The following is a 24,137-nucleotide window of genomic DNA, read 5'->3' as shown; positions in this document are numbered from 1 at the left end:
CTGCAGCACTGAGTTTTTGGGAAAGTCTCCTGACTGGTATAGTCACATGTATTACCAAGTGAGGGACTAACATCACTTCTACTGAATGTTGATTGTGACATCATTAAGATAACCACATTATGTTTTCACTTTAGTAACTATTTATGTCAAACAGATGTAACTTGTGTAGATGAGGTTTATTCATGTTCTAGAATTACGGCCCTTAGATTACAGAAACTTAGGGCCTAGTCAATGGAAAGGGACACAAGTATCCCAGCACAGCCTGCCAGCCTCATGTAAAGGAATCAGACTGTTTGAGGCTCTGATCAGACAGAGTAAAAACCACAGTCACATGTAACATTCTCATCTAATCTCCTGAGGTGTTTGCATGCGGCTCACTATGTGGTAAGTAGGTGCCCTTTTCACAGCAGTCCTTTCACTACCAAAGCTTTGATACCAAGGCAGGAAGTAAAAAAAGAAAGCTATGATTTCCTTACAGAGGTCAGAGAAGGTAAGATACAAAGTGTTTCCTGAGAAGGGAAGGAATAACTAGTCTCTGAAGTTTGTACCTAACTGACAAGCCTATGCAGGTGCCTACAATGTGGCACAAAAAGGAGGTGGGGAACATCTACTTGCTTATGCACCGCCTAACATTGAGGATGGAGCAGAACTCCAAGAGGTTTTTAATCCCCCTCCCCTTGCAGAAATTTCTGTTGGCTTCCTGCATCCTCCCTATGGGAGTTCATCTAATGTTGATGGTCCTGAAGCCTAGCTGCAGGTGGAAAGCAGCTGAGGCTTGGCACAAGAGTCAGCAAGTAGTTTGTATCTCATACCATGTCCTCAGACCTTTAAAATACACGGGAAGAGGTTCAGTTGACCACTTGTTTTCCCAGTCCTTTTATGGAGCTCAAATCAGCTAAAAAGTAATCAAGAAAGTCCTACCAATGAACTGAAATTTCTGGTCTGCCCTGTGATCAGTCCCTGTATTTTGAAATTTTGCAAACATTTCTTTATGCATGGCAGCCAACAAGTGTTTTGGGGTTTTTTCATACTGAACTGTAAATAGTGCCAGGGCAAAAAATTCAGAGCTAGAAACATCAGGTCATCTTTCAAATGTCCTCTTAGCTTCAGTAAATTCTGGAGAAATCTCAAGCAAACATGGTGCCTCAGATCATGTGTTTGTTGTTTACTTGGGCATGTTAGCTAGGAAGATGCCACGGGGATAAAACAGATTTATGTTGTATTATATCATCATGAACTCACAGAAAGACACAAAAAAGGCAGTACATGTGACTGTGGTATAGTTGCCTGTGATAGTACAAATGGTCAAATTTAAGACATGAGTTCTTTTGTTACAAATAATGAAATGTCATTAAAATGTGCCTAGGAGAGTAAAGTTTAACATTTTAATTCCTATTACATTTATCAGATGGTACCACATCTCATAGGTGCTTTTTAAGGTATTTTTTAAAACTCAGACTTGTTTGGTTTAATAGGATAAATTTAGGAAAATGCTTTTTGTACAGTGATTCCAGGAATGGATCCAGAAGTCTTAGGATTCCTCCAGCCATTCTTCCAGCACTGATATCCCAAAGGCAGAAAACACCTATTGTTAACACTGTGTTGGCATAGCAAGTGATGCAGAAGTAATAAGAAATATGCTAACCCAGTTATGCAGGAATATTTCTAATTTTACCAAATTAAGTATGCCTACCTGAAAATCAACCCTATGATTTCATTTGGGCATAGTGTTTTTTATCTCCTTCTGTTCATTCTTGATAACATGAAGATACTGTATTTTAGAGAAGTGCTATTAACTTAGACAAAATTTTAGGTTGAAAGCTTTCTTAACTCTATTTAGGAATAATGAAGTCATCTGCAACCACACTGTTTTTTAAGAAGGTACATCTGTTTTTCCTGGGCAAAAAACAGTATATAATAAGACATTCTATGTAAATTTTATTTAATGGATATATCATTTCAGCATTTAATATAATAATACCATAAATATTAAACATAATAATACCCTATCTTCAGCCAGAGACAACAACAAATTGTAATACTAAGAGAAATGAGTTCTCAAGGATGACAGGAAGATAAATATTTTCCATGTTAATCTGTTTTCCACAAAGCATCCCTTCTTTCACATTTAATAAATAAATTCCACAAAGAAAATAGCAAATGGGAATTAAAGTGCTTCTTTACAAATAAAGCAATAGCTCAAGGAGCCTCAGAAGGGATAGTTCTGCCTCCTCTACTGAACAGAACATCATTCTCTCAGCACTCTATGTGAGCAGTACGGCTAGTTTCACAAATAGGCCCTCTGAAATAAGGTCTTCAGTGTAAGGGCAAAGAAATCTAGCCCAAAACCAGTTTACTGCCAGGCAAGTTTCTGGCTTTGCAGATCCCACAACAGTCAAAAGGAAAATGGGTTCCTGCACTGTAAAGGAAAGTTGATTTTCAGACAAACTTTTTTCTCCTGTCAAACCCTAGAGCCTGATGTGTGGTTACACATTTTCAAATCTTGACACATGAATGCTGATTCAAAAGCTGCAACAAAATCCTTTTGGTCTCTTGTGCTGGTTTCGGATGGGGTAAAATTAATTGTTTTCATAGTGGTGCTGAATGCAGTGTTGATAATATAGAGAAGGCAAGGAAGTTCTGGGTGCATGGCAGTTTGGGAGATGACACAGCCAGAACAGGTAACCCAAAATGACCAAAGGGATATTGAATACCATATGCTATCATGCTCAGTATATAGAGCTGGAGGGAAGGAGGAATATTTAGAGTGATAGCATTTGTCTTTCTGAATAACTGTTATACACCATTATTCCTGGTCTGGAAACGGCTAAATGTCTGTCTGCCCATGGGAAGCAGTGAACTAATCCTTTTGTTTTTTTCTTTACTTGTGTGCATGGCTTTTGCTTTCCCTATTAATCTGTCTTTGTCTCGACCCAATGTTGTCTAGCTTTTACCTTTACAATTTTCTCCATGATCCTGCAGGTGGGGGCATGAGTGAGCAGCTGCATGTTGCTTGATAGTTAACTGGAGGTAAACCACAACATCTCTGTTTAAAAAGAATTACATCAGCCTCCAGGAGAAAAACAGCCCTTGTTTAACTTTCTTTAAGCAGATGATATGAAAGAAAAAACAAGAAATCAAGATGTGAAATGTAAGCCAAAGTACCATTGGTTTCCTAGTCCTCTAAAAGCCTGAAGACTGGAGACAAAACAGTAAGTGACCTTGTGATAAACACAATGCCACAGAGGTTTCCGTACTCAGATACACCTTACAACAGATACTCCTTTGCTCCTAATCTTTTCCCTTGGCCCCCTCCAAATGCTGCCAAGGCAGGCTTCAGTTGCCTCCTACTTCAGAAACACTTTCTTCCACAGCAGCAATGTTCCACTTCAGAGTCTGACATGTCTATCACCACAATCTTTTTCAAGTGAAAAAACAAGGGCCTGAGAAAGTCTGCAGTGGTCCATTTTCTCTTCCTGATCCTCTCTTTTAAGCTACTGGGGTCTTCTATGAATGATTTTTTTATAAGTACAGCTGCTAGATAACTATTGGAAATCTGTGCCAGAAGCTGGAGCTGCAAGAGGACAAAATTTTTGAGCTGAGAAGTGTGAGACTGTAGAAGGGAGGAAGAAGAAGGGGATGTCAGATGTGGAGCTGCAAAGGCATGTGAGATGATGACTCCCAGGGCAAGTCTGCATTTAGTGACTATCATCTATATTATCACTCCCCTTCTGCCTTCTGGGAGGAGAAGGGTTGGAAGATTTCCCCTCTGTGAAGCAGTCTGAAACAGGATGTATGAGAGACATGAGGTTTACAGAGGAGATCTGAGAGAGCAGCAAAGGATTTCAGTGTAGCAGTGCATCAGAAGCTCAAGGGAACAGGAATACACTTTGGGGTGAAGAATGCCGGCAGAAGGCCCATTGCCATATCACCCCCTGCTTACACACCTACTCTATGCACAGCACTGTACCCTGCACTGCCATCTGCTTCTCTTTACGAAGGAAGGAAAAGCCATAATGTACTTCTCTAGCATATGCAAACACAGCACTCCACTTTGAAATGTGTTTCCTCTAAAAGTGTCTCAGACAAAACAGGGGCAAAGATAAACAGCCCAATTCTCTATCAAAGAAGCAGAGTGCTGCCAACGCTTCTACTGCACACAGATGTACCAACACACTCCCACCAAGTATTGCTTGTAAATTAAGTATTTGCACTAGCAGACCTATGCCACAAGTTTCAAAATGTTGGACCATTATATAACTAGGATTCCTCTTATTACAAGGCAACAGCATCTTTTTTAAGAAAGAAAGACTGCACTGCTAAATGGATACAACTCTTACATTACTAGAGTTACCACAGAACATCTTTACTGTAATTGTACTCATTCTGGTTCATGTACTCTGTGGCTGATTTTAAACCCTCACATCTTATAGTGGATAAGTGTATAAAGCATTTTGTTTTCAAATAATGCTTTATAATGCCAGACAGATGTTGTTTGACCCAAGCTTTGCTCCCAAAATGAGATAAAAAATTTTAATAGACTTGTGAGAAATCATTGCTCACTTTTAAAATTTCAAAGGTTTATTGAACCAAACAAAATACACCCAAAGGACTAAGTAAGGAAAAATTACAATGCTGGGAGCATGGATTATACTTCCATGTTCTTGTCTACAAAATGGATGCTCTGCCTTTTATACTTCTAGCCCCTCTTAAAGTCTTGTCACTCAATGCCTTTCTTGCCATGTAGTGGTAGAGTGATGGAGAAGGAAGACTCGTTCACCAGATGATGATCTACAAGTCTCGTCTTTATTCCCAAATCGCCAATTATCATACACCTTTTAATTAGCTCATGCATAGTGCAAAATCCCAGCTCACCATTGGCTAATTAGTTATCAGCTATCTACGTGCTGTTTTGGTGCAACTATTACTACTTTCCCAAGCTGTTTGCTTTACCACCTGTTTTTGTGCATTTCTTCATCCGTGGGCCAAGGACACAGTTTAATTGGAATGGCAACTCCCCTCATTCTCTATCTCGGTCAAATTAATCTCACTGTGACCTTTAGCTCGGAGCCAGCTTGTTATAAAGCTCTCAACATTTCCCCCGTTTTCTTTTTGGGCCAGAAGTGTTGTTTTCCAAGCCCTTTCCATCATCTGACTCACCATTCTTTGTACGCAATTAAGCAAGCATGGTAATACAAGCATTATCAATACTATCACACCTAATATCCCTATAGCATACATGATCATTATTCTCAGCCAAGGGCCCAATCCCAGGCTCTTTAACCATCCTTCTAATCCCAATCCATCATCCTCCTTCAGGGGGTGTAGCCCTTTCTGGAGCTCTTTAATTTTCATATGTATTGATACAGAATGATCCGATAAATTCATACAACACATACAAGATCAGAAAATTACTAAACACTACAACACTGAACTCTTATCCCAGAGTCTGCGACAGCTGATAAACCTTAAAATGACAGAGAATTGGAGAAATCATGTCCGGATTCATGTTTCTCCAAATCACCTCTGAAAATGGCTCAGCTGTCATAGATGGTCAAATCGCCAAGTCAAAAGGACTTGAACACTTTTTGATGCAGAAAACATCTGGGTTGATTGTCAATCACTCTATCCAAATAGAGCTAGAGCTTGGCCAGAGCCCAAACTCTAATTGGTGGGTATCACTTAACACATTTCTTAAACAAGACTTTTTTAAAAACACCAGTTATAAACAAGAAACCTTAGGGCTACAAACCAATCAAACCAGCAAATAATTGAATCCTTCTGAAGTTTCTGTCAAGACAGAGATTTTCCAAACACAGCAAACTTCTTGAATTCTCTGCTGGAGTATTTCTGTAATAATAATTAAAAGAACCACAAAACTGCCAATTTGGCTAAAAACCCTCAGAAACATCTAAATAGTTAGGAAATAAAAAGACAGGATCCTGAAGAGACACGTGTCTTGCAGGTGATCACACAAAAAAAAAAAAAAAATAGAAAAACACATGAAAGGAAAACACATGAAAGCCGGCTGCAAATGCTACAACACATCAACAACAATTCTCATCACAAAAATCTGAAGATTCAGACCACCAAATCAACTCATCAACAAGAAGTGCTTGAAGGAGTTAACACAACCTTCCCAAAGCATTCATCCAACATTAACAACAATCACCATCTATCAGCATTACCTACAAAAACTGAAAATAACAAAGGTTATAAACTTAATATAAATAATTCTTAAAACTTTGAATCATTGGGGAATCGACTGATGACCCCACAACAGGGTGTCTCATTGACCTTTCCCAAATGCTCTGTCTTCCAAGACACCTTGGGTAATTAAATCTTTGTTTCCCTGGAAATAATTTTTTACAATAGAAGCAGTTCCTTTTTTTTTTTTTCTTTTTTTTTTTTTTTTTTTTTTTTTAATGAATTAAGCTGGCATTTTGTTACACTGAGATTTCTTACTGATTGACAACAATGATTAACTGAAGGATAACAGGCTGGTAAAGCTGGACAGTTTGCATAGATATTTTAAAACAAAACTGAGAAAGATGACAGATAATTTTAACACATATAATTTCACTTAAAATAAGGACAGTACAAAAATACTTAGCACATTTACATCCATTTATCTAATGCCATCTCTTAATGAATAGAAGAGAGCAAAGACTATAAAGACCATAGTATACAGAAATATTACATTTTAAATCTTGTCATATGTAGTCCAAACAGAAACTAGGAAGTTTATTTAGATTCTGTTCCCTTAAAAGATTGTTCCTGCCTCCGGTAAGGGAAAGGCAATGAAGTCATCAAACTTAAAGCCATCAAACCCAAATACTCAATCACTTTTAAAAAAGCAAACACATTTACAAAAAAACCTGGTAAACTAACTGTAAAGCCTGTGGAACAGTTGGGTGAAGTGCCCCGCATAACATCTGCTGCATGATGAAGCACTGTGTGAATTTTCAGAAGTTTTCCATCCTGATCTTGAAGAAAATTCCTGACCTGTTTTTCCTCAGACACTTGTTTGAATTGCTGCAATGGGCTGGCTGCTGTGGTTGCCTGGCAGCCGTGACCGGGCAGTGCCTTGAGGAATGTCTGCCCGTGCCTCGTCTCCGCCTGCTCCGGCACAGCCTCAGTCTGCGCCACCTCGGGGGTGCAGAAAGGAACGCTCTCGCCTGGACCCGCACAGCCCCGATATCGTTTGGGCTCCGCTCCGCCTGGATCTCTGCTCGGGCTGGTTCCCCCTGGCTCTGCGCCAGCACCCGCAGCCAGCGGGAGCACGTCCCACACCGCTGGTGCTCTTGTGCGCTTGCAACAAGTGAAAAAGCCCTCCCAGCTCCAGCTTTCGGGTTTCGCGTTACTAGTGCACGTCCGCCGCCGCTACCACTGGCACTGCGCTTGTCGCTGCCCCGTATTCGGCCCCCGCATCTCGCCTTGGCTGGCCCGGCCCTGGCTGGCACTTCCCTCGCGATCTGTGCGCTTTCCCCACGGACAGCTGCCGTGCGAGTTTTTGTCACCATGCGTGTCACTGGACCCGCAGTGCGCGTAACCGCCGCCGGCACCGAGCATGCCGCCGCCACCATACGCGTTCTCGCCACCGCGTCTGCCCTGGGCTCTCCCGCGGCCCCTGTCGCCCTCCTGGTCCCGAACTTACACTACTCTGTTAATTCATGTACTGTATAAGGATTTTGAGAAACTCCTTGTGCATACCCATAAGCTAACAACTGTGGGAGCTCTTTCTGCAAGTCTATGTCCTTAACCTGACGCTTTTTTAAAAAGCAAATAAAGAAAACATATGCTGCTTGCCTTTCCATTTCCATTTTTGAGAACGTCAGTGCTGTTGCAAGGCTTCCAGGCTTCGGCAGCACGTAGGCTGAGACTATCTATATAGCTCCCAGGGCCGCGAACTCGCAGTGGTTCGTTTGCCGTCCCACCCCTTGCTTCAGAGGGACCCGCTCCTACTTCTCCGATCCGTGGCAGCCGTGTCCATCCGTAGTCGTCTTACGGGTCATGTTGGGGTCAGCCATTTGATGGAGAAGGAAGACTCGTTCACCAGATGATGATCTACAAGTCTCGTCTTTATTCCCAAATCGCCAATTATCATACACCTTTTAATTAGCTCATGCATAGTGCAAAATCCCAGCTCACCATTGGCTAATTAGTTATCAGCTATCTACGTGCTGTTTTGGTGCAACTATTACTACTTTCCCAAGCTGTTTGCTTTACCACCTGTTTTTGTGCATTTCTTCATCCGTGGGCCAAGGACACAGTTTAATTGGAATGGCAACTCCCCTCATTCTCTATCTCGGTCAAATTAATCTCACTGTGACCTTTAGCTCGGAGCCAGCTTGTTACAAAGCTCTCAACAGTAGAGTTCACTTACATCTTGACTGGAGGTCAGGTATTACTATAGTAACAAGCTAACCCTCCCCAACTACCAAGGCTATCCTGTGATAACAATGCAAGGGGGAAGGCATATTACAGTAACATAACTATACATCTACAGAACTTCTCTTAACATAGAAATAATGTTCACCCCTTAGTTGTGAAAGCCAACCATGTTATTACTTATCTATAACAGACTCAAGATTGAAACATACTTATAAAAATTTTACTATACTTCTATGTGTGTGTGCATATATATATATATTTATATATTTTAAATACCTTTACCTTTAAACGGGACCAGGGAGAAAGCTTAATTCCAATTACTTACTCTGGAACTGTCTTGTGGCTCAAGGGATTGATTTATAGGTCAAAAGAACTTGGCATGAAACAGCAGCAAAGTTATTTTCTTTCTGAATTTTCTAAGAAACAATATTGCACTTATGTTTTACCACTAACTTCATTATGTATTCACCATTTAGGCAAACTAAATAATCTTCCCTATCATTTACAGGAGTTAAGATTGCTTTTAACACATATTTAAAAACTGACTAGATCCACTCTATTGAGCTCATGTGGCAAAGCTGTTGTAGTGGGGGATCTATAGGGGTAGTTCTCTAAGAAGCTGCTCAAAACTTTCCCCATGTGCAGTGCTGTGGAGGAGAACATAAATAATTGGGAATAAAGTTAAGACCAGGAATGAGGGAGGACTAGGGGAAAGCTGTTTTTAAGATTTGTTTTTCTTCTCATTCTCATGATCTGATTTTGAATGGTATTAAAAAAAAATTCATTTGTTCAGGTTGGGTCTGTTTTGTCCATGACAGCTATCAATGAGTGATCCCTCCCTGTCCTTAGCTTATGAATATTTTATTATATTGTCTCTTTTCTGCTCCACTGAGGAGGGGAATATTAAAGTGGCTTTGATGGACATCTGGCCTTCAGCCAGAGTGAAACCACCACACCCACAGACACTACTTGAGGTTGCTCAGAGAGTACAGAACTATTTCACCTTTGTACACTTAGAAATATCTTCATGAATGATATTTTACAACATGGTCTTGTATGTTCCTTCAGTTAGCAAAACATCATTGACATGTTCTAAATATCATTATCAGTATTCCTAAACTGGTCCTGTTTTTGTAAAACTGTCTTTAAGGTGAGATTTTATGCAGCCTCCGTCACAGATGTTTCATAATTAAATTGAATATCATGAAATGTGATATAGATAGTATTATTAGGTTGTTGAAGGTAAATATTTGTAGATTAAACTTGTTCTTTTTAGCTTGAAAACCTATGCAATTTGGAGATCCTAAATTCTAAAAGTAATCAAAATCTTGATGAATTAACAAAAACAATATTTTGTGGTTTAAAAAAAGTATAAAAATAGGCTGCTTTAGTTCATGCTCTGCTGATATTACTGACGTGTAGCTGCTAACAGGCATATGTGCAAAAAAGTCTATGCATATAGGGACTTTTGTTATACACTGTCCTAATCACTTGTATTGCTTATCAATACTCACTCATTCAGAAATGCATTTCCATGTGAAGTAACTTATTAGAGAAGTTTTCATTACAGCTTTCTTTGAATACTGTCTCACTGTCAACATCAAGTAGTCAAACCCTAGCTATCCATATGATGCCCATGGTACCTGCATATACAGCATGTGTGGAATTTGTGAATAATACCTGTGCTAATGAGGTATGACACATGATCCTTATTTTCTGCATCCAAGATGAATGCTGCATTGTCTTTCCAAAGCACAGACAAACTTGAGAATAAGACTTACATGATGCAGTGAATATACTGTGTGAGAAAGAAGAAAATAGAAGAGGACTTGCCTTCTGAAATTGGAACATTCTCTTCAAAAGCAAGGACTGACACTTATATTAACTGTTTAAAAACATCTGCAGCTTAGAGGAATCTTCTTTTGAGATGAGTACTTAAGATTCCTTTCTTCATTTATACACACTTGACAAAGGTAAGTCTATTAGTCTATTATAGGATCCTCTTAGAAGATCTTTTGGCTTAACTGGGTTTTATTTGTTTTTCCAGAATAAATTATCAGGAAAGTAGTAAATGCCAACAGAGTTCTTCAAGTACACTTGCATGTTCTTGTAGCCCTGCCACCAAAGGAAAATGATTTGCACATAATTTTACATTGAAAATATTTCACTCTGCACTCACAGTTTTTTTTTTCCCTTCTGAATCTCAGATTGTAATTGTTGAAAGGAAGTTTTCTAGTCATAAGTTAGCTGAACTATTATTTGTTATATTGCACTAAGTAGATTATTTAGTTATTAGATTTTTAGTTATTTTGGGTGGTTTGGTATTTTGCACTGAATAAGTTTGTTTGTATCACATGGTTTGTTCTGTTCTCCCCTCTCCTCTGAGTCTTGTGGTGGTGCTCTTCACGCGGGTAACTTCTTCCCTTCACCCCTCCCATTAGTTGTATCCCATTGGCTGTGGCCCTTTTCCTCCACCCCCCTTCCTCTGGGTTTAAAATCTCCCACCATGAGCCATTCTTTCTTTTCCTGGACATCCAAGGAGGGGTTGCACAATAAAACTGTGTGACTTTTGGTCCTGAGGAGAAAGAGCACTTCTTGTCTTTTGCTTTTGTCCTTGTCAGTACTACCGGGGTCCAGAGCTAGCCAAACCGGACCCCCATGAGGCGTAGAACATACAGCTGGTGCCCAACGTAGGGCCTTCTGCAAGGTCAAAGACCCTCGCTACAGCTGGATAAACACGTGTGGATTTTACAAGCTTTTGGACTGTCGGCTTACTTGGAGTTCCAGCTGCTTTTTGTTATGGCAGTGCTCATGAGGGAGGGACTGGCAGCCCCCGGACAGTGGACTTCCTTGCAGCATTCCAGCCAGCCCAGATCCCCAGGAGAGATGAGTAAACCCCACGAGTGATAGTGGGGACCCCGGAGTGACCCCCAGGCAGTGGGGGTTAATCTCCAGCACGAGGGAAGGATACAGACCTGTGTGGAGGGGTTGGTTTGTGTGTGCAGGTGGCAGTGCAGTGCTGGCAATGCAGCTCCGGGCAGTGTGGCAGCGGCGGTGCGGATCTGAGTTGTGAGCAGTTTCTGTGGCACAGAGGTGGTGCCGGCTCCGAGGGCGCCAGCTCTGGGGTGCAGCAGTTTCAGTTTCGGTGACATGGCAGGCGGTGCCAACTCTGATTTTGGGGCAAATGGTTACCATGGCAGCGCAGGCAGCAGTAGCTCCTAGGCGCAGCAGGGCAAGGGGTGGGGGGGAGCACGGGCGGTAGGGAGAAACCGCCGCTTATGTCTTTTTACCTCACTTGAGCAGCGGAGACCAATGCAGGCAGCACAGATCTGCGGGTTGCCCTGGCTTTGGACAGCCACGTGGCATGGCAGAGCCTGTGCAGCTGCTGGCAGTGAATATAAAAGCATCAGGGTTTTGCACGCATGCAGTTTTTGCTTCTTACCTCAGACATGGGGGAGGGAAAACTGCAGATGCTTCCCTAGATTGGCGGGAAACATCATAGCACTTTTCAGTTTCTGTGCTTGTTGCAAGGAAGGTAGATTAAAGTGTGCAGTCAGCATTTAACACCAGGATGGGCTCTAAGCTTTCTGCAACACAGAGAGGCATTTATACCCAAGTTCAAGATACCCTAGGTAGTGGAAACATTCTTTCCAAATGACAGTTAATAAGGTTTGTTTGCTGGTTATCTTTTCATTTCTCTCGGTTTACCCAGCAGAATATGAATTCTATCTCTGCCTGGGACAAAACTGTTGAGTTGCTGCTAGCAAAAGTGGAACAGAGAGATGAAACAGTGTCCAAATTTCTCCTGGTGTTCCTTTTAATTCAGAAAGAATTGATTGAGAGGGAAGCGAAGGGACAGCTACAGCAAGTCTCCCCTCCCACGGCTTCCCCTCCCCCTCCTCCCAAACCCTCTGCCCCTGAGCGGAATGGGACACGTGAGACACCCCAAGAAATGCAGGGTTCCTGGCACAGCCACTGTGTCCCTGGCCTCCCACTTCCTGCTCAGTTCTGGCAGTTCTGTGCAAGCTGACAGAGTATCTTCATTGCACCCCTTTAACCCAGTTGCTGCTCCCCAGATTTTGTGTTCTGACCCCTTCCAATCCCCAAAATGCCAGAGACTGCATGGTCAGCATCCAAGATGGCACCGGCTGTGTGGTTGGGATCCAAGATGGCACTGACTGCATGGTTGGGATCCAAGATGGCAGAGGCATGGAGGTGGTGACAGACCCTCCAGCTTACCCTTCTCCTTCCCACTATCCCTTTTGCCTACCTATCCCCTCCTCCAACTCCTTCTGGTCTCACAACCCCTTCCTTCCCTCAGACAGCCTTCCTCCTTCCTCCATGTTCCTGCCCTGCATATCATCCTGCAACCCCGCCCCTGCCTGTTGCAATCTTGGTTCCCACGGTTGGACCACCTCCCTGCACATCTCCGCCCCACTCCAGGTTCCTGTTTCCCATGCTCCTCCACCAAGTCACCATGGGGGTGGGACCACGGGAGGGGGTGGGCGCCTACCCCGTTCCCATGGGGGTGGGAAAGGGGGAGGAAGTGGGGCCCTGCCTGGTTCCTATGGCGGGGTGCCCCCCCTGCCAAGTCCCGTGGGGGTGGAGCAGAAATGGGAAACCCTGGGGATCAAACCCGGGGGAGGAAGCCATACCCTCAGTCGCTCCTGTCTTATATCCTGGTAGGGGAAGTGGAATTAGAAACTATCAGCCCTTCTCCTACCAAAATAAAAGAGAGTTATGCAAAGCACAAAAAGAAATGAGCAGTAAGATCTTTAGAGGCATGATGAAAACCACCTTAAAATTCCTTGAATTCGTTCTGACTGACTTCAGAGATCTTTTCCAGTGTTTCCTTACGCCATCTGAGTTTGATCTATGGGAAAGCACCTGGAAGAGATCCCTGAGGGGACTCCTAGAGGAGCTTGAGGAAATCACCCAGGGCACACAAGATTTACAGGAGAATGTAAATTTACATCTATGCGGCGAGGGGGAATGGCCTAAGCCGGAGGACCAAGCTTGGATGTTGTCCAAATTTATTCTAGATAACATCTCAGGAGATGCAGAAAAGACTTTTCAACCAGTTCCCTACAGTTGAAGCTAGGGGTAGTTATCTTAATATTGAAGAGTTTGCCTCAGAAAATTTCTTGCAGTTTGTTGACCATCTTCATGCACAAATCAAGAGACAAGTACAAGACCCCATGGCACAGGCAGAATTAATTAAGGAGATGGCACAGAGAAATGCCAACGAGATCTGCCGCAGGGTGCTCCTAGGGCTGCCTATCGACCCTGCAACTATGCTAGCCCAGATGATAGAAGCGTGTGCCAAGAAGGAAGAGCCTTTCGGTGCACAGGAGACAAGGCCAAGGTCAACAAACCCAAGGACTGAAGCAGCTGTATCACCAGGAATGAGGAGGCAACAGATGGCACCAGAACAGCTTCAACATGTCATCTACTTCCAGTGCAAGAAGCCAGAGACTGCCAGATATTGCCCTCAAAGCCAGCAGCAGAAGAAGAAAACCAGCGAACAAAAAAACTAGGACTGGACCACGAGCCCATGCCATGATATAGATGTAGTAGGCCCCTCTGGGGGGAAAACCTCTCTCAAAAAAGAAAAGGGGGAGGAAGGGAGGCAGGTTGCAGGACAGTAAAAGAAATGTTTATATAACAAAATATGGTGGCCTCACAAGTGTTTCAAGCTTTTGACCGCTGAAGCCTTTCTTTTCAGGTCTACCCATTTGACAGTGTCTTGGTTTGAAAAGACAGGAGTCTGTGAAGGAAGGCAAAAAGCCTTCTGTGAAATGGAAAAGGTAAACCCCCTCCTTCCAAATTATCACAATTTCAGAATTAAAAGGGCTCTCAGGCAAAGATATGGGAATGGGAATAACAGTTTTTTACTAGGAAGAAAAAAAAAACCTAAATAACAATGTAATTTAGCACAAGCAAAAAACCACTGGCAGAGTGAGAAAAACCTGACACCCTGAGAAGTCAGGGTGTTGATAGTAGTCCAGCCAGATGGTGGCTGCTCCTCCTGGAGCGGCGATCTGCAGAAGGGTGCAGAAAATGCGGCGAAGGAGCAGCTGGGCCTTGGTTCCTGATTCCTCTGGGAAATCCAGCAAAGAAGGCTGTCTGTGGTCTCAGAAATGCTTGTTTTATGGTGGCAGGGATGCTTGGCTCCTCCCTCTGGGTGGAGCATCTCCCAATGGGATGATGTAACTAATCTTACCAGCCACAGTGAGTAATTCAATAGCCCATTAGCAGGAGATTATCTTCCTGGCAGTGTCATTGTTCTTGAAAGAGATAAGAAAAACTGCCTCACCCCCAACAGATGGCAAAAATAGAATACATGCTTATATTACAAGCCAGGACATTATATAGCCCATTAGCAGGAGATTATCTTCCTGGCAGTGTCATTGTTCTTGAAAGAGATAAGAAAAACTGCCTAACCCCCAACAGATGGCAAGAATAGAATACATGCTTATTTTACAAGCCAGGACAGACAGTTATTGGAGTGGACCTGCCAGAGGACTCACAGCATCTCATTAGATCACACAGGACTGGACAGTGAGTACTTTGTTACTGGGGACACCACACACACATGGAGATCGAGGTGGCTCCCATGACCATCAAGGGACCACCTAACCTTATTCTCCTGGTGCACTGCCTCAGCCACCCTTCTATTTGGCCAAGGGGCAAATCATCACCCAGGCCATTTCCATTTCAGCAGAAATCCCAGTAGATGACAAAGCACTAGCATCTACTGGGCAGAAGGGGTTGGCAAGGACAAACCCATTATGGGATGCAACCTAACCCATGGAGCAGATCATCTCCATGTGAAAGGGTTGCTTGACATGGGGGCAGATGTGACAATCATACCTGAAATGTTGTGGCCATCACATTGGGACTTACAACCCGTGGCTGGCAAAATCCAAGGTGTAGGAGTGTCGCCCTGATTTTTAAAGATTTTTTTAAGCCTTCTGATGTTTGCATTCTTGTAGTAAACTTTCTCACACATTTTCTGTAAACAACTTATTGTTTTGCATTCTTTTATGGTGGAGGAGAAATTTGATGGACTGTTGGTTTGTACAATGTCATTGGAGAGGTGGCAGTTTCACCCTCCAATCCACTGTCACCTTTGGAAATCTATAAATGTTGGAGTCAGAAAATAAATTTCCCTTTTTTCCTGCCTTGAGAGCAGCAGTGTGTCTGCGTCGTGTTGTCTCTTGTCCTGTAGTGATATAGGAGGAGGTACATTGACAAAGATATCAAAAAGCATTGTGCAAATTGAGGGGCCAGATGGAAAATTGGCCAATATCCATCCATTTGTTACCGCCTACAAAGCTCCTCTGTGGGGGAGTGAGACACCATGTCGCAGTGGGGGTCAAATTGGTAATCCCCAAGATTTTTAGAGATGGCCACTGTGGAGCGCCCTACCCACAAGTTAACATGGCTGGATGATACCCTAGTCTGGGTAAATCAGTGGCCACGCAGCAAAGAAAAGCTTAAGGTACTCGAGGAGCTTGTAGAAGAGCAATTAGTTAAAGGCCACATAGAAGAGACAATCAGCCCTTGGAATTCTCTCGTCTTTGTAATAAAAAAGCCAGTGAAGAATAAGTGGTGGCTCCTCCATGATCTATGATCCATGATCATGACTGGGAAATAAACTAAGTATTTGAGGACATGGGGTCACACCAACCAGGGATGCCCTCCCCAAAAATGCTTCCCTGAAACCAGCAATGGGCTGTCCTGGACATCAAGGACTGTTTCTTCCAAATGCCCCTGCACCCAGAAGATGCTGCAAAGTTGGCCTTCTTGGTTCCCACCATCAATCAAGAAGCCCTAGTGAAGCGCTACCACTGAAAAGTATTACCTCAGGGCATGAAGTGCAGTCCCTTCATCTGCCAGGGGTACATGGCTTCATTGCTGTCCCCAGTGCATTCCCAGAAAAGGGAAGCCATCATCCTACACTACATGGATGATAGGCTTGTGTGTGCCCCCAATGACACTATACTCCAAAACAGACTTGACCTAGTGGTTAAAGTTTTAACCTCTGCTGGACTCCAACTGCAGGAAGACAAGGTTCAGAGGATGCCACCTTGGAAGTACGTGGGCTTGGAGATCACTGCGCAGGCCATTGTTCCACAGAAGTTGGAAATCAATAGTGATCCAAAAACCCTAGCAGGTCTCCATTCCCTGTGTGGGTCTTTGAAATGGGTCAGGCCCTGGCTAGGCCTCACCAGTGAGGACCTAGATCCCCTCCTCAATTTATTAAAAGGGGAGAGAGAGCTAGTTTCTCCCTGGGAACTGACCCCAGAGGCAAACCCTGCAATACAAAAAGCACAGAAGGCTTTGGCCGAGAGATAGGCTCATTGTTATCAGCCTGTGCTGCCTTTCAAATTCATTGTCCTGGGAAAGCTATGACATGTACATGGCTTGATATTCCAATGGATTGAAGGCCAGAAGGATTCACTCTTAATCACAGAGTAGGTTTTTCTCTCCCACCAGCGATCCAAAACCATCACACAGCCACAAGAGCTAATAGCTCAGCTGATCTGGAAGGCCAGGGTGAGACTGCATGAGCTGGCTGGTTGTGACTTTAAGTGTATTCCACCCCCAGTCAAACTTTCTAAGGAGGGAAAGAACTCTCCCAAGAGGCTGATCAAAGAGATGTTCAAGCATGTGCTCCAGAGCAATGCCAACCCCCATCTATCTCTGGACAACTGCAATAGATAAATATCAGTCCACGCTCCATCACATAAACTGTTTAATGAGGAATTACACCTCATTCCTCCTGAGAAAAGGACTTGTAGGCCACTCAAAGTGCTCACAGTGTTCACTGACGCATCTGGGGCATCCCACAAGTTGGTGATGACATGGAGAAGTCCCCAGACTCAACATTTGGAAGCTGATGTTGAGTTTGTGGAGGGGTCGCCCCAGGTCACAGAACTGGCCGCAGTCATGAGAACCTTTGAGAAGTTGTTGGAGCCAATTATTTTGGTCACCAACTCAGCCTACGTGGCGGGAGTAGTGTGCAGGGCTGAGCAGGCAGTTCTCAAAGACATCAAGAATGAGCATCTCTGCAGGTTCTCTCAAAACAAATTTATTTAGTATCCCAGCAGGACCATCTGTTCTATGTGATGTATGTGAGGTCACATACTGATTTGCCAGGCTGAATCACAGAAGGTAATTGCAAAGCACATTCCCTTGCCGCCCCAGCAGAAATGGCACACCTTCCGGACATCTTCAACAAGCAAAGCTAAGTCACCAACAATACCATCAAAATGTACTGGGTCTAATCCGTCAGTTCCAATAACACAGAGTCAGGCTTGATCCACTGTGGCCACCTGTCCCAGTCGCCAGCTCCAGGCCATGCCATCGCTAGGTGTTGGGGGTAACCACCGAGGCCTTGGAAGCTGCAAAGTGTGGCAAACAGACATCACACACATTCCCAGTTTCGGTTGCCTTAAATGTAAGCATTTACACATATTCAGGTGAGGTTTATGCCTCTGCCCACGCAGGGGAAAGGGCTGCACATGCCAAACAACACCTGGTGCAAACCTTTTCAGTGTTGGCGTGTTGGCGGTCCTTAGGGAAATTAAGACTGACAAAGGCCCAGCATATGCATCCAAGGAGTTCTTAGAGTTTGTCCAGCTGTCCAGCAGTGGGGAGGGGAGCATAAGATAGGCATTCCCCATTCCCCCACAGGTCGAGCTATGACTGAGTGTGCCCACCAGACACTCAAGTCCTGGCTAGGCAGAGGAGTTCAAGAGTGTGGATGTCACCGTGACAAAAGCTCTGCAAAGCCCTGTTTACCATTAATTTTCTGAATTGTTCACTTGAAAGTATGAGTTCTCCAGTTGTATGTCTTTTTCACAGTAATAATCAGTTTAAGTTATCACAGTGTCCACTAGTCCTCATTAAGGACCCAGAAACTTGGGAAACCCAGAGTCCTTATGAGCTTGTTACCTGGGGGCATGGCTACGCACGCGTATCCACCCCTGCAGGCCCGTGCTGGGTACCCCAAAAGTCAGTAAAACCTTTCGCCCCCAAAAATCCAGCACCAGCAGAAGGGGATGAAAAGCAAGCAGCTGTCACCTCAAAGAGAAGACACCACCAGAAAAAGGAAAGCCTTCCTACATTCCAGCAGACCCCTGACTTTTAATATGTTTTAAAATGTCTGTTTTTCCTTTTAGTAAAGAATACCTACCTCCCACTCAACCTCACAATGAGCTCTGTCCAAGTTGCCAACCTGTTCATGCTGAGCAGTCTGACAGCTGCGTGGATCATCCCTCAGCCACTCCAAAACATCTGGGTAACCCTGGCACAGACGGTCCAACAAGAAAACATGTGTCTGTCCATTGCAACAGTGAGAGACCCTATGTCTACCTGCCTGGTAGGGATTCCGCTGCAAGCTGGAGATTATCCAGCCAAGTTTGACACATTTATGCCTGACCCAGGTCCCAAATTGCATCACATCCAAAAACACAAAATCCATCAGTGATGGGCTGTAATGATTAAAAATCCCATAGAAGATTGGCTGCCAAAGTTACCCAGAGCAGCTCAGGAACCCCAAGAATTAGAGTTATTGGGTTCCTTCCCAGCACCATACTGCATTCACTTTATAACACTACACTTTCTAATTTTTAATTGCACCCCACTTTCTAACACTACACTTTTAAGAGCCTACTGCAGTATCGAGAAAAGTTCACTGCCAAAAGGTGGTGTTACATTCTAATCCACGTCATAGCAGACAGTCATATATGCAACTCCAAAATATCCCTCATCTGTTAATCTGCCAGTCTGATGTTCATTTACATCACAGGTCTTTCACTCTTGCACCATGCACTATTTCCCAACGTGTGCAGTATGTGCCCAGGTAAATACCTTTACATTCCCAGAGAAGTTAAAACGATGCTTTAGCATGACTGAAATTACAGATTGGATGGAAAATCACACAAATAGAAAACCTTGAAAATACTAAGGTGCATCCTTTCATTGCCCATAAAGAAAATCCACTGAGCATGTATGGTTGTGAAGATCTGTTCTTTTGCCCCATTATTGCCTGAAAGTGCAATTGATGGAGGATGCACGACTGACAGCAAGAATAGCTTCAAGCATCAGCACTTCAGTATTCCTCAGTACAACCTTTTAAACCCTGCTTCTCAGGTGCATAACACCATAAAAGGGCACTGTGTGCCCTTTTACTCTTTTGTGATTGGTCAATGCACCTCAGCATTCTGTGCATCTTTTCCTTCAATGCTGTTCACCTGTCTTACACAGCTGCACCCCATTAGGGATGAAGCTCGGCTGCAGCCCCATTCTTAATGTCCTATAATCTATTCTCCTACAGACAATTAGCAGAATACTGCTTGGGACAGATTTGCTACCTGCAAAAATCTATAATTTGGTATTATGTTTCTGAAATTACAGCATGTAGCTTCTGCACCATGATGCAGGAAAGAAATGCTCCTGCTGCCTCGCAGCCCTACTGCTCCACAAATCCCAGGACACCTCAGGGGTCTGCACATCCACATCAGGTCTCCTTGGGTGGACATTTCCAGAGGAATTCTGCTGATTTAAGCATGCAAAGTTGTGTTATCTAAGACACATGAAAAAACAATTTAAAAAATTCCTACACTTTCTCCCTAATAAACATTCCCCAGGACACAGAAGTCACAGTCTACCCTGCTCTGCAGAATGTTGAGATAACCATGCATCAGTCACATCCTCCATTTTCTCTGTGTTGTTTTTTCTTTTGCAGAATTTGCCAATATCCATTTGCAAATATGATAATTCCAAAATGCTGCTGCCTCTACACTACAGGGTTTCAGCATTCATCAATTTGAGTAGTGTTAGTGCATTATAAAGTATTGGTTTGTTCATACAGAAAGTAACAACAAATTAGGAAGTTTGCTGTTAAGAGCATTTTATCTGCCCTGGCTTTGACATAACATCTTGTCCTGTTCAAAAACTATGGTATTGAAATAAATGATACAAAATTTACATATATTCATTGCTTCTAGTCCTCTTTCTTTTCCTCACATTCAAATCCCTTTTCAAAAATATGAGAAGGTAACAAGAGATATCACCTTCGTAGTGTTTCAGTTCACTAATTTGAAATTTCCCAGCCAATTAATGTGGTGGGTTCGGTGTTGGCCAATCTAAGTCTATCTTTGACACCTCTATCTTTGCAGCCTGATCTACCTGCTTATTATTACCAAGACCAGAAGGAAAAGAGGGCTTCCCAGGGTTTTTTGTTGTTTTTTTTTTTTTTTTTTGTATTTAACATGTGTATTCATAGAGGCATGTGTCCAGCTTTTTTTCAGTGGTTTAACAGATTGTCAATTCTCAAAACTGATTAGTTTTTTGTCAGACATGGAGGAAATTGCAAGCAGCTTCTCTTAGATAGCTACTTCCCTGAATGGCTCCAATACAAAACCAGCACAACCTTTAAGGTTATCTTTTTGCCCAGCTAGCAAAATATGTGGCTGTCTGCCTCTGGACAAGATTTGAGGAGCTGCATCAACATCATTCTCCCCCTGTACTCAGCACTGGTGAGGCCACATCTTGAGTACTGTGTCCAGTTCTGGGCCCCTCAATTTAGGAAGGATATTGAGATGCTTGAGCGTGTTCAGAGGAGAGCAACGAGGCTGGTGAGGGGCTTGGAAAACAAGCCCTATGAGGAACGTTTGAAGGAACTGGGGTTGTTTAGCCTGGAGAAGAGGAGGCTTAGAGGTGACCTTATTGCTCTCTACAACTTCCTGAAGGGAGGTTGTAGACAGGTGGGGGTCGGTCTCTTCCACCGGGCAGCAGCTGACAGAACAAGGGGACACAGTCTCAAGCTATGTCAGGGAAGGTATAGGTTAGATATTAGGAAAAAATTTTTCACTGAAAGAATAATAAAGCACTGGAATTGTCTTCCCAGGGAGGTGGTGGAATCACCATCTCTGGATGTGTTTAAAAAAAGACTGGACATGGCACTTGGTGCTATAGTCTAGTTGAGATGTTAGGGCATAGGTTGGACTTGATGATCTTAGAGGTCTCTTCCAACCTCATTATTCTGTAACATGCAAAGAACTCAAAAGAAGGGGAGGATCTATGGCTGCTTTAATTGTCACACTGTCCTAAAACCAAGACCTCCAGCACAACAAAGACCTCTAAGACCAAACAAAATTGGCAATGAATAACAGTTAAGATGGTTAAGATGGTTTCCTAAACAAACTTCAGACCTGCTAATGGAAAATTAGAGATAATTTGCTTAGAGGATAAATTTTTTCAAGCTGTCAATTCGTTGAAAAAATTGCCATCAAGTTAAAAATAATGTAACAGCACCTTGATGCAGATGAGAAAATGTGTATATTGACCCAAGAACCAAAGTATATCCTAAGTTCATTTTACCACTCAGTAAAATCAAATAACACAATCTGACTTCTCTTTTGGCAGTCTCATACATTTTCTTATTCCTAACTTACAGTGGACAGAGAAAATACTGTTTTAAGAACTACCTGTTCTCACATTTCACTTATATTCTTAAAAGTATAGGATTTTAAGCATGAATCTGCCCCTTATGGCTTATCTGTTTACTGTCTATATTAAATTTAAAAGCAACCTCTCTTGAAATGATCACAAATTACACACAGACATTTGGTCACCTTCTTTTAAACAGGAACCTACCATAGCTTTACCACCTCTCTCTATGGCCATCTCTCCATATCTGTTGCTAAGTATTACAGCACATGTGGCAAAACAGCTGGATCATTTACTGTTCATTAAATGTAGAAATGACATAGCAGGTGGATGTCAGGTTTTCTCCATTACTTTGCACTTACTTGGTCTGATATTTGATCCATTTAATATGCATTTTGGTAAGTGGAATGAGAACTATTTCTCTGAATCAGAATGATTCATCTGAAGATTATTTTTTCCTCCTCCATATTTTTTTCCAAACCTCAAATAAAATTTGAATTACCTTGTTGGTACATAACTATTAATAACAGACACCCAAACCACTCCTCTATCAGTATTGCACAGATGAGCATCCCATGCTTGAAAGGTCTCAGGATGACAATGAAAAGTTTCTGCTTCAAAGACTGAAAACCTTGAAAAATACCTTAATGAAGCCAAGAAGGTTTTGAAAGAAAGAAAGAAAGAAAGAAAGAAAGAAAGAAAGAAAGAAAGAAAGAAAGAAAGAAAGAATGAAAAATTGTGCTAATTGGTCCAAATATTGCATGAATTTTGGCCAATTTCTGTCAAATTTCCTCATGTTATTATTTCCCTAGGAGTCATTCACAGACTTCAACTGAGTTATGGCTGCATATAGATTTTTGTTCAGAACTGTAAACTTTCATTAAAACAAAGAAAAACCTTGAAAGCCAAAATTATTTCCATTTTCACTCAGACTTGAATACTTGTAGAAAAGACTCCACTGTCCAGAAGGCTGTTGACAACAGCCTTCATTTGCAGCTTGAATTACATCCAAGTTCAGACCACTGAAGATTGAGCAAAGAGTATGATTTTGACTCATAATGTCATAAAAAATCAGTGTAATAAGTTAACATGTCAAATAATTTTTGTCAAATAACTTTTTTACATGTCTATGAATCAGCTCTGCAGCAATCTTATGTCAGTGGCAAAATATAATAGAATAATACATAGCAGTAGGTGCCTTGCAAATGCCACAAAAACATGCAGTAAGTTGCCTGTATTTGTGTTTCACAACTGATCATGGATTCTGGCATCTGAATAGCAGGATGGTGATCTGGAGGCTGGATGTGTTCCATCACCCACACAATGCCTGAGAACAATGAAATTATGTTGTTTAGGCTGCTATTTTTAAGAATTGAAATGAGAAAATGCTTGGTATTTAACATTGAATTTAAAAAAAAGTCTTCCATTAAATATAAATTAACAGGACAATTCTTTCTTTCTGATTTGTTCATTGACCATTTCTTTGCTTTCTTGAAGAATAGCCATGTCAAAATTTGGGAAGCATTGAGAGGGGATCACTTAAAAGTATAGGAAGGGCTGTGTCCTGTGCCAAAAGCTTTTTAAAAAGGAGAACGGGGAAAATGTGAAGAATGACAACTGCAAATCCGTAAGTACATAAATTATCTACAAATTCTGGTTGATAGCCTAATGTGGTAAATAAAGCAATGGTTGATAGCCTAACATGGTAAGTAAGCCTGCTTCTGCATTGACAAGGGGCAAGTAATTAAACAACTGTTACTCAGACATCATGACAATGCCATTATTTCTGTATGTATACTTCAAATTAAAGAACTATGGCAACAGTCTTAGGAAATGAAAATACAGAGAATGACAGTATGGAAAGATACCACTCTACCTTACTTCAGGTGCTTGTCTGTAGCAACTGAAGGAAAAAACAACTGACATTGTGTTTATAATTTTCTGCTGCTTTGTGTATGCCTGAACTGTGATAACATCTTCCTTTGTGCAGGTGTGCTAGAAAGGAAACATTGCACCCATCAGTTTCTGAATTCAATTAAGTAATTTCAAGTACTAAGTTAAAAAACTGATCTCTAAATTTATGTTATTTTCATGGACAGATCAGAGTGTCTGTCCCTGAAATTATTTTCACCTACAGATGTGGACTACATTTGACACTCAAAGTTATTTCTGATTTCACTCTTGAACTGAACTACAGAACAAAAACTGACATCCTAGATTTCTATCCCCACAGCTTGTAACTAGTGGTAAAAAGATTACCATCTTTTTATCGCAACAGT

The 24,137-nt window shown here is 42.4% G+C and overlaps 1 protein-coding gene and 1 long non-coding RNA gene across 2 annotated transcripts in view; both read right to left on the bottom strand.

The window, feature by feature from the left end:
• LOC135294711 (dual specificity calcium/calmodulin-dependent 3',5'-cyclic nucleotide phosphodiesterase 1C-like) overlaps window positions 1-24,137 on the bottom strand; it is a 397,332-nt gene that overhangs the window by 169,582 nt on the left and 203,613 nt on the right.
• On the bottom strand, window positions 16,435-19,553 carry LOC135288110 (uncharacterized). Its single transcript, XR_010351410.1, has 3 exons — window positions 19,276-19,553; window positions 18,599-18,709; window positions 16,435-17,804 (listed from the first exon to the last, which is right to left on the bottom strand). It is a non-coding gene; the product is annotated as an uncharacterized LOC135288110 (long non-coding RNA).

The sequence above is a fragment of the Passer domesticus genome, chromosome 1 (assembly GCF_036417665.1).
Source record: "Passer domesticus isolate bPasDom1 chromosome 1, bPasDom1.hap1, whole genome shotgun sequence".
Classification (NCBI taxonomy): Eukaryota; Metazoa; Chordata; class Aves; order Passeriformes; family Passeridae; genus Passer; species Passer domesticus.
This window is presented reverse-complemented; position numbering and strand designations above follow the sequence as displayed.